Source organism: Salvia miltiorrhiza, chromosome 7, assembly GCF_028751815.1.
Source record: "Salvia miltiorrhiza cultivar Shanhuang (shh) chromosome 7, IMPLAD_Smil_shh, whole genome shotgun sequence".
NCBI lineage: Eukaryota > Viridiplantae > Streptophyta > Magnoliopsida > Lamiales > Lamiaceae > Salvia > Salvia miltiorrhiza.
The window spans coordinates 53,698,746-53,711,587 of NC_080393.1; the positions used below are offsets into that span (position 1 = coordinate 53,698,746).

The 12,842-nt window shown below is 40.9% G+C and overlaps 1 protein-coding gene across 1 annotated transcript in view; it reads right to left on the reverse strand.

The window, feature by feature from the left end:
- Positions 1-12,842, reverse strand: part of LOC130994894 (uncharacterized) — a 1,167,164-nt gene that overhangs the window by 248,300 nt on the left and 906,022 nt on the right. The gene's annotated exons all lie outside the window — the stretch shown is intronic.

The following is a 12,842-nucleotide window of genomic DNA, read 5'->3' on the forward strand; positions in this document are numbered from 1 at the left end:
CTCCTCCACCGATTTGGGGTTAGGACTTTGCCTCTTCGCTGCTCCGCCTCTCTGATTTGGGGTGTACAAGATGTGTTTTTAATGAAGTATGGCACGGCGCTGCCTCTCCAGTCGGCGCTGCTTGAAAAACTTTGGGATGTACGAGATGGAAGATTGTGCAGTGAAATGAAGTATTTTTAATGGTTTGTGTAGTTGATTAATTGAGGTCGCGATTTGGGCGAAAAGAGGGTCTTGTGTGTGTGTTCTGGCGATTTGGGCGAAAAGATGGAGGTAGAGATTTGGGCGAAGAGATGGATGTAGAGATCTGGCAGAGCGCGAGGTGGCGAGGTCGCTGGGGGACAGAAGGAGACGAGGGGGTGAGTTCTTCTGTGTGTGTTCTGAAGAGAGACGGAGGTGGCCGGAGATGCGGCAACTTCGCCGATAAGTAGGGAGGCGACAGAGAAGAAGGTCGCCGGAAAAGAAGGCTTTCGCCGGAAAAGATCACCGGAGAAGAAGGTGAATGGCAGCCAACAATCATCCCCTCATCTCTTAATTAACTCATTAACACACTCAATTAAAACATAACAATGAATTTCTTAATCTTCGTGCCGAAAACTTGTTCGCTAATATTTTCACTAACTCGCTAATATTTTCCCGGCAACGGCGCCAAAAACTTGTTCGCTAATATTTTCACCACGCCGCAAGTATACGGGTAGTTGTAATATATGAAAGCAAGGTCGTATCCCACAAGGATTAGTAGTTCAATCGAGTGATTATCCTAATTCATTTTACTAGACTATTTAGACTAAACGATGAAGTGATTGGTTTGATTATCTAACTAAAAACTCAACAAGTGCAAAGACAAATAAAAACAAGTAAGCAACGTGGACTAATGTAATGATTAAGACGATTTAGGGACTAGGCATCGATGATTAAGCAAAGGACTTCAATTATAACTCAATACTAATCTTGACGAACCTAATTATCTATAGTGATCTCCCAACTAGTTCTAGCCCCCTCCCGGACGACTAAAACGGTAGGTTACGGGTCATAGTTGCCGTCCCCGGTCAACTTCTAACCTATAACTCCCAAAAGCACACAAAGATCGACATACTCTCACCCAACTCTCAACCTCCCAGTTATCGAATTGATATGTTTCAAACACCTTATCTATTGCAATTATCCTCTCCCGATTCAAAGTGCAAATTAGAGATGCATAGAATGCGGCCAACAATCCATACAAGAGATAAAGCAAGGGTTTGAAAAGATAAAGTGCAAAGGAACAAACAAGATTTATATTGAGCACAAATAATAAATCCATTACAAAAATCATCTAGCCTAATCCCCAAATCAAAGAGAAATTTAGCCTATCATGTTCAACAATAACATACCCAATAACAAAGGAAACATAAATGAAAGAGAGAGAAAGAATGAACAAATCCTATTGAATAGCTTGCTTCAATCCTCTCTCCTCTTCAATGCCTTCTTCAAATGAGTGGTTGAGTGTAGTTATGGAGCTAAGGTTGTGAATGGAAGATTGGGAGTGAAAGGGTTGGTGTGTGTAATGAATGTTGGAGAAGATGAGTGATGAAGAATGAGAGAAAAAGGGGGAAAAATGGGGTTTTAGAGTCAAAATTCGCGTCTGGGCCCACCAAAGGGCGGATCCCCGCCTTATCCCCGCGGTTGCGGCACGAACCGCGATCGGGAACGTGGCTGGAAAGGGAGGAGGCCGTGGTCGGGGACCGCGGCCGCGGCTCGGACCGCGGTCGATGCTCAAAATCGTTCTATACTCGGGTGCAGGAGGCCGCGGTCGGACCCGCGGTTGCGGTAGGGACCGCGGTTCGGTCTTCTTCAGCCACGGCCGGCTGCCGCGGCCGTGGGGTCCTGCGCAGCTGGCTTCGTCGGCTCCGTTCTCCCTCGTCCGAGCTCTGATTCTGGCGCCGTTCACGCTCACGGATTCCTCTCGAGACGTACTTCACTCTTATGCGCCCACAATTCTCCAATAAACTCTTGATTTGCCCTGAAAATATTCAAAAACTATACCAAGCAATCAAGACTTCATAAAACTCAAAATTGGGATACAAACACATATTAGCAATCAATTTATGGGGGAAAATGACAACAATTCATGCGATATTGAGGTATGAAATCCATGTTTGTCAAGAAGGTAATTAAGAATTTTTATTGTTTAGCTAATTGTTACTTCCTCCGTCCCGATCAAAGTGGCGCACTTCTTTTGGGCACAAGATTTAAGGAGAATAAGATTGTAGTGTAAAAGTGTGTAAATGTGTGTGGGGCCACATTGTTTGTAGTGTAAAATTATTACCTAAAAAGAAAATGCACTACTTTCGGTGGGACAGCCCAAAAAGGAATACGCACCACTTTCTGTGGGACGGAGGGAGTACTAATTATAGAAATGAAACAAGATCAGTGGGACAAACAAAAAAGGAATACATGACAAGATCAATGGGACAGAGGGAGTACTTGGTTCATTTTTATCATTTTAAAACATTCACAATTTTTTTTATCACAAAATGAATCATTTTCTTCACTCACAATACAATTAATTATTATATTTCAAGGAAATTAATTATTATTATTAACACTACTTTAAAATGAAATTCCTTCTCCACTTACAATACACTCAACTATTTTTATTAAAATCTGTGTCGTCCCTTTCTAAGATTATTATTTGTAGACAGAGAAAAAAGGTGCCATACGCTCATTCCTATTATACATGCGGGTTGAATCTGGTCGATTCGATCCAAATTCGATTCAAACCCTAACTCAAATGCGACCATGCTCAAATCTCTTGACACGAATCGCTTGGTCATGTAGCTTGCTTAGCCTCAAAATCTTGGCAAGTATGGACTTGTCATGAACCCTCTTCTTTCTTTCCTTGCACCTTGCAGCATCTTGATGGACCCTTTACCCAAACTCTTCATTCTGGTCCAAGCGGATAAGTGGTCTTGTGGGCAAAATGGCTTCTGTCTCTAGCAGCTTTGACTTTGGAGTCTCTGGGCATAGCAGTTTCGGCCATAGCATTGCTACTCTCCTTTTGGCCCTCTTCTTCATGGTCTGCCTTTGACTCGCCATTCTGGGCATGATCACTCTCCAACTCAGCATCTGTAGGCACATTGGTCTCTGATGTGGGCAAATGGCAATGGCAGATGTTTGATGAGAGGGGCAAATTGGCTTCCTTCGTCTTGGTCCATTCCTCATCTTTTCGATGCATGGCCAGCCTTCCTGGGAATGGAGGTCTGATTTTGGGTGGAATGGGCTTGACGTATTTGGACACAGGCTCCTCTTCTATCTCCTCTACTTCACGATCTGCCTCTGGCTTGCCATTCGGGGCAGAGTGACTCTCAAAATCAATTTCCATGGGCATGATGGTCTTTAAGTTGGACATTTTGACCTTCTCCATACATGCAGCCATATTGAGCATTTGGTCATTGAGGAAATTGAGTGCGAATTTGACCTCCATTTTGAACTCCTCAATCTCTTGTTGTGCCCTGACAACATCCTGTACCATGGATTGCACGAGCTCTGCCATGGTTTCCATCTCCTTAAGTGTTGGCTCTGTACTCTAGGCATATTGAGGTTGCTGAAAATAAGGCTCCCATTGAGGTTTTTTTGCCCATTGTTGGTTGTTAGACCACATGAAATTCTCTTGTTGCCTCCATCCATGGTTGTAAGTTCTGTTATTCTGGTCAAACCGATGGTTATGCCCAAAGCCTCTACCGTAATTGTTATGCCAAAAGGAATTCACTCTTCTGGGCATAATCGGGCACTGGTCTGCTTGGTGAGTGGCGGCTGAGCACAATTGGCAAGCTTTGAGTGACTCTATCATCATGGTCCTCATCAAGTGTAAGGTGCTACATAGTTCATCAATTTTGGGGTCCAGACTTTGACTCATAGGCTGGTAGTCCATCATCTTGCCCTACAAAGTTAGGCTCGAACAAAATAAAAACAAAACGAGAGAAAAATACTAAAATAACAACTCCCCGGCAACGGCGCCAATTTAACGGAGATGCCGTGCCGGGACTTACTCTTCTAATAAAACTTTCTCGTCAAAACCGAGAGACGAATGCTGAAAAATCCAACTCCCCAACAACGGCGCTAATTTGACGGAGGTAGTCCTTTTGCCTTGCAAAGTTAAGCTTGAAAAAAAACTAAAAACAAAATGAGAGAAAATACTAGAATCGCAACTCCCCGGCAACGGCGCCAATTTGACGGAGCGTGGTTCCTTTGCCTTGTCGTTGTGCGGTGGAACTCTTCGTACAAATAAATTTATAATTTTTCTATGCCCACAGCTGGTTCCGCTAGCGGTAAGTATAGGGTCGATCCCACGAGGAGTTGGTGTATTCTTCTCTCTTGTCACGGTCACGATCACACACTCAGGGTTGTGCCCTGATCAGAGCACTGGAAACAAGAACCTGAAATAAAACAAAAGAAAGATAAAAAATAAAAGGAACTTAGTTTGGGCATAGTCTCGTCAAGTCTGGGCACAATCATCGCTCATTGGTTCAAGAATTGTCATTGTGCCTTCACATCTTTGGTTATGGACAGTAGTCAATAGGCTGGGCCCCTTTTTTTAATCGTCACGTGCGCAACCTACCCCATCCTCATCTGCGCCCGTCATGTGGCTGACGGACCCAAATGACCCATAAGCATGTCCGAGGACATACAATCACCTTTCCCACATTTGCCGCACTATGTGGAGCTGGATTTCTCCATGATTGGTTCCACTTGTTGCTTGTAACTTGGTTGTGCCCAGAATGCCATCGGCCTAATGAAGCTCCGGGTTTGCCCAAGTTGTATTGACATCAGGCCAAATACTTCGGGAATGTGACTGCACAAATCTTGTGCCCACATTAGACCTCACGATTTCACTTGCTCATACTTAACTCAATTTTTAGCCCAAACCAAGTAAAATAATTACCTAGTGTTAGGTCCCGGGGGTCTCGAAAAAGTGTATGGGGGGGGGGGGGAATACACCTATGGGCTATTTTTCTTTTTCTCAAAGAAAGAGATCTCAAGATAGAGATCTAAACAAAACTTTACATGCAAACACAGACGCCTGTTAACTGAAAGCAGTTTTGACCAAACAGGGTTGACGACTGATACTGAAAGCTCTTCAGTAAGGAGTTATCAGTTAAGTTGCTGGAACTTAACTGATGCACTTATGGGCTTCAGTCGAGTTTGCCAAAATAGAGATGATAACACTCTTCCTGACTATCAAAAGATAGATCAGTCAGACTGATATCATACGCAACGGAAATTAAACTTAGTTTCGCAATAGCCTCGGTTGAGCACGTTGTTGGTCTTAGGTTTTTCTTTGCAGTTATTCAGTTTTCAGTTTATCAATTGAAACAACACAAGTAGGAAAGTAAAATTGAAAGCTGTAAACAACACATAGACTTTTACGTGGTTCGGAAAAACCCTTTCCTACATCCACGGTCGGTTGATCAGACCAATAATCCACTCCGCAAGTGCTTAACAGGTGCACTGCAAACCAAACCGTGTGCTTGCCGGGTGCACACAACCGTACCACTGAAGAAAACCCTTCTTCAGTACCCACACTTCACTCGTATCGGATTTCTCTTGCTTAGCACAACCCGCGCTAAGACTCTCAGAGTCAGAGAACCTTTCTGAACTCCGAATCACTCAAAACACTCAAATCTTTCTTTTGGAAAGGAGGTTTGAACGAGTGCCAACTATACTGCAAAGAACAGGTTCTTTGTAGCAAGTTTGACCTTGGCTTCTGGGTAAACAGAGGTTTGCCTAAGGTCTAAGAGAATGTATGTAATCAGCAGTGATTGATTTTAGCTTTGGAATTCTCTTCTTCGATTCAAGCTTTGGGGAGGTTAAGCTTTAGGCTGAGTAGCGATTTTGGCAGAACTTCAGCTTATGTCGTTGAATCGGTGTAGGTTGAAGTGATCCTCGAGCGCTATTTGTAGGAGAACTCTTGAATAGATCCGTTGGCGTAGAACGTCCTCAAGATTTCTTCCGTTGGAGAGCAATTCGAATTTAGGCTGAGGCTTCAATCTTCGAGGTTCCTTGTCTGGTGGAAACGACTCTCTTGAGGGACAGGAGATGTGACGTCTCTGATAAAGTAACCACCAAATAGGAATGACCTCTGCAGAGATAAGATCCTGAGATCTCTGCATTTAATGTGGCTGTACTCTTGTGAGTACGTGGCTTCCTTTGAACGTTGGAAGATCAGTCCGAGGAAGAATGTTCAACTGATACTTGACTTTAGTATCAGTCTGCGGCACGCATTAAGTAATCAGTTCCAAACTGATTCTTCAACTGATACTTCAGTTGGTATCTTCAGTCTTCAGTCTTCAGTCCTTCGTCCTTCAGTCTTCAGTCTTCAGAACCGCATACTAAACTAGAAACGAACTCTAACACTTGAGTTCAAAACTGTTCTAGTTTATTACAATTAAGACCTATGAATTTTGGTATCATCAAAACAAGGATTAGGATATTCCACAGGGTTCCCAACACCTAGACATAATAAAATAAAATAACATAAATAAACATACTTGAATTGAAATAGATGTTCAAAAATAAAAGCAATATTTGGGCAACATCAACTTTGCCTAAAGCAAATAAAAACAATACATAAAATAAAAAGGTGCCCAAAGGGCTTGTTTCTTCCTTGGCTAGACTCTCATTGAAAATAGAAATACAAAACAAACTAATCTAAGGTGAGGAATGGATGTGGAAATAGTGTGTGAAAATTCGTCCCAAGCTCTCTCAATTCTTCTTTGGCCGCAGGACGACTGCTTCTTTATATAGAGATTTCAGTGGGCCTTTGGGACAGGTCCATGTAGATTAGGGCTTCTGGGCGCAGCAGCTAGGGTTTCTGGGCATGGTGGCTAGGGTTTCTGGGCGCAGCCATGTTGCTATGATTTCTTTCCATATTTGCTTTGCCTGCATCAGATATGCATCCCATAACTTTGGTAAGTAAAACAGTGCAGATCCTCCTATGTATGGTAAGTGGATATCCACCTTCTTTTTTCCTTATGTTGATGGGTGTGCGTTGTGCCCTTGTACGCCAGGTTGTGCCTCAAAGTCAGCATCGCAATTCTGCTTAGATTTCATTCGACCTCTGACTTGCAGTTGTGCCCGTAAACACCAACTTTTTCCGTTGTGCCCTGGAATGCCAAATTTTGCTCTTGTCTTGCTTCTATGCCTTGGAATGCAACTGGATCCCGCACGGTACTTGGTCTGGGCACAGGAGTACAACTGTTGTGCCCAAGAATGATCTCAAATCTGTGCCTCTTTTGCGGAATGCAGCATGTTGTGCCCAAGATCCTATCCACCTGTCCTTATGCCCAAAATGTGTCTTCCCAAACACAAAACACACAAAAACAAGACTCGATTTAGGCTTAAACAACACACAAAAAGGGAACGAAAAACGGGCTCGTCAGCTTCATTATTCTCTCCAAATCAAAAAAATTTAGCCACTCATGTGAATGAAATAAAACATAATCAAAGTGAATACATCAAACATAATAATTATCTAACATACTGATTTATATAAATAAGAGTAAAATTGCTAGAAATACGTGAAATATAAATTGCAGCAATTGTAATTAAAATAAAAATTCAAACTCTACAAAGATGAATTGGCTCTGTCGAATTCCCTACTCCAGCCGCCTAACTTGTTAATCCACGAAAAGTCCTCTGCCAAAGTCAAAGCTAATTCCCTAATCTAACCACCTCTCATATCATACCTAGCCTCAAAAGTGGCGGCTGCACCCTTTAATAACCAAGGGAATTAATCCCTCTTTTCCTAACTAAGCTAATGGCCCAATAATAATAAAAACATTAAATCATAACCCAATAATTAGCTAATCACTTCTTGCAATCGATTCGATTTTTCCTTCTCACACCCTTCTCCCGTACTCTCCCTCTTTCTCCATCCATGTCCCCTCTCTCTTCTACTTAAGCCTCTCTTTCTCCCTCCAAGGCAGCCTTCTTCATTTCTAAGGCAGCCTCCTTCGCCTTTCCGTCACCCTCATCCTCTCGCTCTCCTTCACTTCTCCGTCTCCCTTCTCATCTCTCTCTCCCCACTGGCGTCTTAAGCTCTGACATGTTGTAAGACGGATTATAATTTGAATTAAGCTATTGTAAGACGGGAGAAAGGATCAAATAGAGAATGCTAAATATAGAGACAATGGAGAATAAATCTCTGATCGGTCTGAATAAGCCACCTTATTTGTCTATGGCTCAACAGTCACTTGGCCAATAGTGGTTATCAAGCACTAGAGGTCGACGGAGGGGACTCTTGTAGCGCCAAGTTCTTGCGCATCCCCTTCGATCGAAACCTTAGTCTTAAGGTAATCCCTTGGGAAAGGAAAGTGATAGTTATTTTATTTCTCGATTCAATATAAGCTCAAAGAGGTGAATAGGGTCCCCCCAAATAAATAACGAGAGATATGGAAAAAGCAGGTCCGATTACGCCTATTCCTAATCCTAAATGGAATGGAACGACGTAGGGATCCATATGTAAACATAGTATCTATTTAGATACGCTCGAATGACTCCTTGAGAATGTATTCCGGCCTGGTCCGGTATGGAATGAACTTATAATCATGGAATCGACTCGATCATCAGATTATAAGTTCATAACCCTAGCCCATTCCCGTTTTTTGGGCTCGCCAATATTTTTGATCTCAGATCTTTTAAAATCTTCCAATTAATCCACTAAAATGGCTTCTTTTTCCACTTCATTCTTCTCGATTCCATCAACATCAAACTCCTTCAATTCTAACACCAAAAATCACCTCAATGTGTATCTCAAATTTCATGAAGGGAAGACTAAACTCAATTCTCAATCATTGTTGTTCACACATCTTAAACCCCTCAAAACTTGACACGAAAGACTCTATAAAAAGAAGGATAACAAAAAGAATACGGACACGACAAACACGACACAAAACAACCAAGTAAAACCGAACAGTCTTTGTTCACAAACTTCCCTTGCCAAAGTAGAACCATACAACTCACTAGGCAATTCTCAACTATCAAATAACAATTTGAAATCATAAAAAATGGATCATTATCATCGACTTGGTCAAAATCGAGCAAGAATCAAATATATCTCACGGTTTTCACTCATTCACTCCCTACACTAATTCCGGATAGCCACACATAAACATGTTTCACGCAATCGCGATATATAGTAGTCACTTTGTAACTCAAGAAGGTCTTTTCTCATTTGGCGTAATGTGGGCTAGGGACCATTCATAAATTTGGAAGGATCTAAATGGGATACCTAGTCGCCCTGCCTCCCAATAGCGCCTTTGTTTTAAGTCTTTGGCTAGACTTTTTTATGCAATCAAATTCTCTTATGAGGTAACGATGAAATTTCTACCACTGTTGTCATGTGAAATGCATCGCGGTACGGGTCCAACTTGTGGTAGTTGACTATGAACGTCTTTGCCGTAGCCAAACTTTAATCTCCACTATCCCGTCTGGACAAACAGACTGTATGTCGAAAGGACCTATCCACTTTTGTCTTCTCTTTTCCAAGCATAAATTGGATCTTTTCACCAACTTCACCAAACATCAAATCTCAACAAAGCTCCACATTTAGGTACAAACACACATTAACAATCAAATCATGAGGGAAAATGACAATAATTCATGTGAAAATGAGGTACGAAAACCATGTTTGTCAACCCCCAAACTTAAAGCGTTGTTTGTCCCCAAACGACAAAGAGAAGAGGACTAAAAGTAAACAAACATGTGAACATGAATTGATGTCATTTTAAGGGTAAATTTTTTTCCAAAATATTTCACAAGTGTATCACAAGTAAATGTGCCTTTCCAGAAATCACAAGTGATGATGAGTTCAATATTATAGCCTCCAAGCTATGTTTGTCATTCATACACACTCTATATAACAAGAATAATCCTACACATAGCGCCGGATCCAGAAATACATTATTCATAATATATGATCCAATAAAGTGTGCATATAATATTTTAGTTGTTGAGTTTATTGTTTTCTGAGAACGTTCTGTGAAATTCTTAGATATTTTTATTTTTTCATATATTGTGTGTATTGCATGTACAATGAAGTTCGGTAGTTTAGTATGAAGCTTGACAGCGGCCGGAATTTACTTAAGTTAAATCAACATTCAAATTATTCGTACCGATTTAATTTAAAATTCATACAATAATTATGAAAGGTCATCACTGCATTCATATCGTCATTCCACTCTTGGTATTGCATTCTATAAACATTAGTATATGTTATTTTCACATTGTCAAATAACAAATTTCCAATGCATTATATGCATAAACTTTAAACAGAATGTTCATAGAAATGCTCAGTAACTCATTTTCCTCGGGATATCTTGTATGTTCGGTCCAAGACATGCTCAAATCCCAAACGCGAGACAGAGTAATGTCAATACTCCATTCATCATAAACTACTAGAATTCAATGAGATCTGCCATACATTATAAACATATTATTCATACCATGCATATTCATACATGTCAACACTACCATTCATCATAAACTACTAGAATCCCATGGAATCTGCACAATTCATACATAATAAACATATTATTTATACACATAACTAAAATAACTCACAGAACATATGGGTTTGAAAATTATACATTAAAATACAAAGAATTATGCATCAACGCTTATCTGAATCTAGCCACACTAATTGCTTCTTAAAACACACAATGGTCAAAAGTATATTTAGGGACCACCATTTTATACTACTCAACAGATCTCCACAAAAAAAAAAAAAGCACCGAAATTTCTTAAACGAAAAAATACTTGTTCGAACTAAAAATGTAAGAAAAAAATCATAGCATTAACCCTCGCGCATCTCACCGGGTGTATTAGATTTAGTCCGAGCCATTGACAGCGAATGTTGGATGAGAGCTGATGTGAATTTTGGATCGAAAATTGATAGATGAAATTTTATCTCCCTCCACCGCCAAGCCTTTTCTTTCAGAGTTTAAACACTAAAGGTGCGTTCTCTTTGATTGTAATTTTTTCATGGGAAAAGGAAGGATAAACAAAATTTCACCCTTTAAATCCTTCATTTCTTTTCCCACATTTCGATAAATTTACAACCAAAGAGAACGCACCCTAAATGAGAATTCGTTGAGAGCAATGAGAGGATTAGATGAATTTTAATGGATTGCATTAGCTCTTGGCTAGTTGATTGCGTAAAATATTTGGAAAGGATTTGGTTGAGATATCCTTTCAATTTCATTTAGCCACACGAATCGGTGGTAATTATTCGGATATATGAAAAGTAAAAAACAATACCAATATTACCCTTTAAACTTCTGTCATATGAATTTTAAGAAATAAAAGCCGAACTCACGAAACCAATAGTTTTTAATCACAGCCGTATGAACACTAAAGATCTACGGTTAATAGTTGGTCTTATTTCATAGACTTAGGGGGGTGTATTCGTTCAGGATTTCTGTAGATTTCTAAAATCTCTGGATTTTAGTAATGGATTTTAGTAATCTACCGATTTCACGCAGAGTCTTCATGATTTTTAGAATTCTAAACAGGAATCTGCAAAGATTTTGGACGGATTTTAACAAGAATTGCTCGTGATTTTCTAGATTTGAAACCAAAAAACAAGCGATCGTTGCGAGCCCATGAGCGCTGGACCGAGTCCCAGCGCCCGCTGGGTGCCAGCGAGCTCTGGACACCCAGCGACCGCTAGGGTCCAGCAACCGCTGACCAAACATGGGCTGAATGGATAACAAACTACCGATGGATTTGTAATAATTTTAAATTGAACGAGTAAACTGTTAAAGCTTGAGTGATGAATAACTTTATGTTGAATGATAAAAATGAAAAAGTTGTGTGTTTATCTTGTGAGAAATTGAGGTTTCAGTTAATTAGGATAATCTGCATTGAATTTGGTTATTTTATCCGCTCGGCCTAAGGTATAAGGCTGGACACATTATACACACACATATATTTCGTTGGGTTAGACACAAACCAACGTATCGAGATAGTAATGTCAATATATCATAATCTTCAGAGATCATTGGATTGTTCCAACGGCCGCTAGGTGTTGGATTGTTCCAGCGGCCATGCGGCCCCAGTCAGCGCTGGATTCTTGGCTAGCGACCGCTGGGTGCCAGCCGGCGCTGGATAATCTGAAGACTTTCGAATTCTCGTGGTCTGAGGTTGGATTTGTTCATGTGTATTTTTTGAACGAAATCAATGAAAGTCATTCCAATTTTAAAATCAATAGATTTTTAAATACCCCTAAATTTTCATAGACTTTTAAAAGTTGGGTTAATAGCCAAAAAATACACGAAGTTTCACCAAATTTGTATTTTGCACATGACCTTCAAAAATAACCCTAGAATACATGAACTATTGATTTTGTTGTAATTTGCACACGGCGAGAACTCCGGTCATAATTAAAGTTGACCGGCAATGACGTGGACTATACGCGTGGCATTTTTATTGTAGGTGGCAATACGCGTGGCAATTTAATTGATCTGGCAATACACATGTCATTTTTATTAAAAAAACATAAAAATAAAAAAATAAAAAATCATCTCTCTCTCAAATCACAGCCGCATCCTCTCCTTCCTCAAGCTTTTCCACCACCGCCGGCCAGCTCTTCCACCAAAATCAGGCATCGGACCTCAGGGGATTGTAGGGGATTTGAGGGTTTTGCAGATATGGTGGTGAATTGAAGGTGTGCGGTGCGGTGGAGGTGGAGGTAGAGGTGGTGCTCGGTGTCTGGAAAAGGCGGCGGATCTGGGGCGCCATTCCTCATCGACGCCGCCACCTCCCCCCGTCTCACCTACTCCATCTTCCTCCGCCAAGTCGCCTTT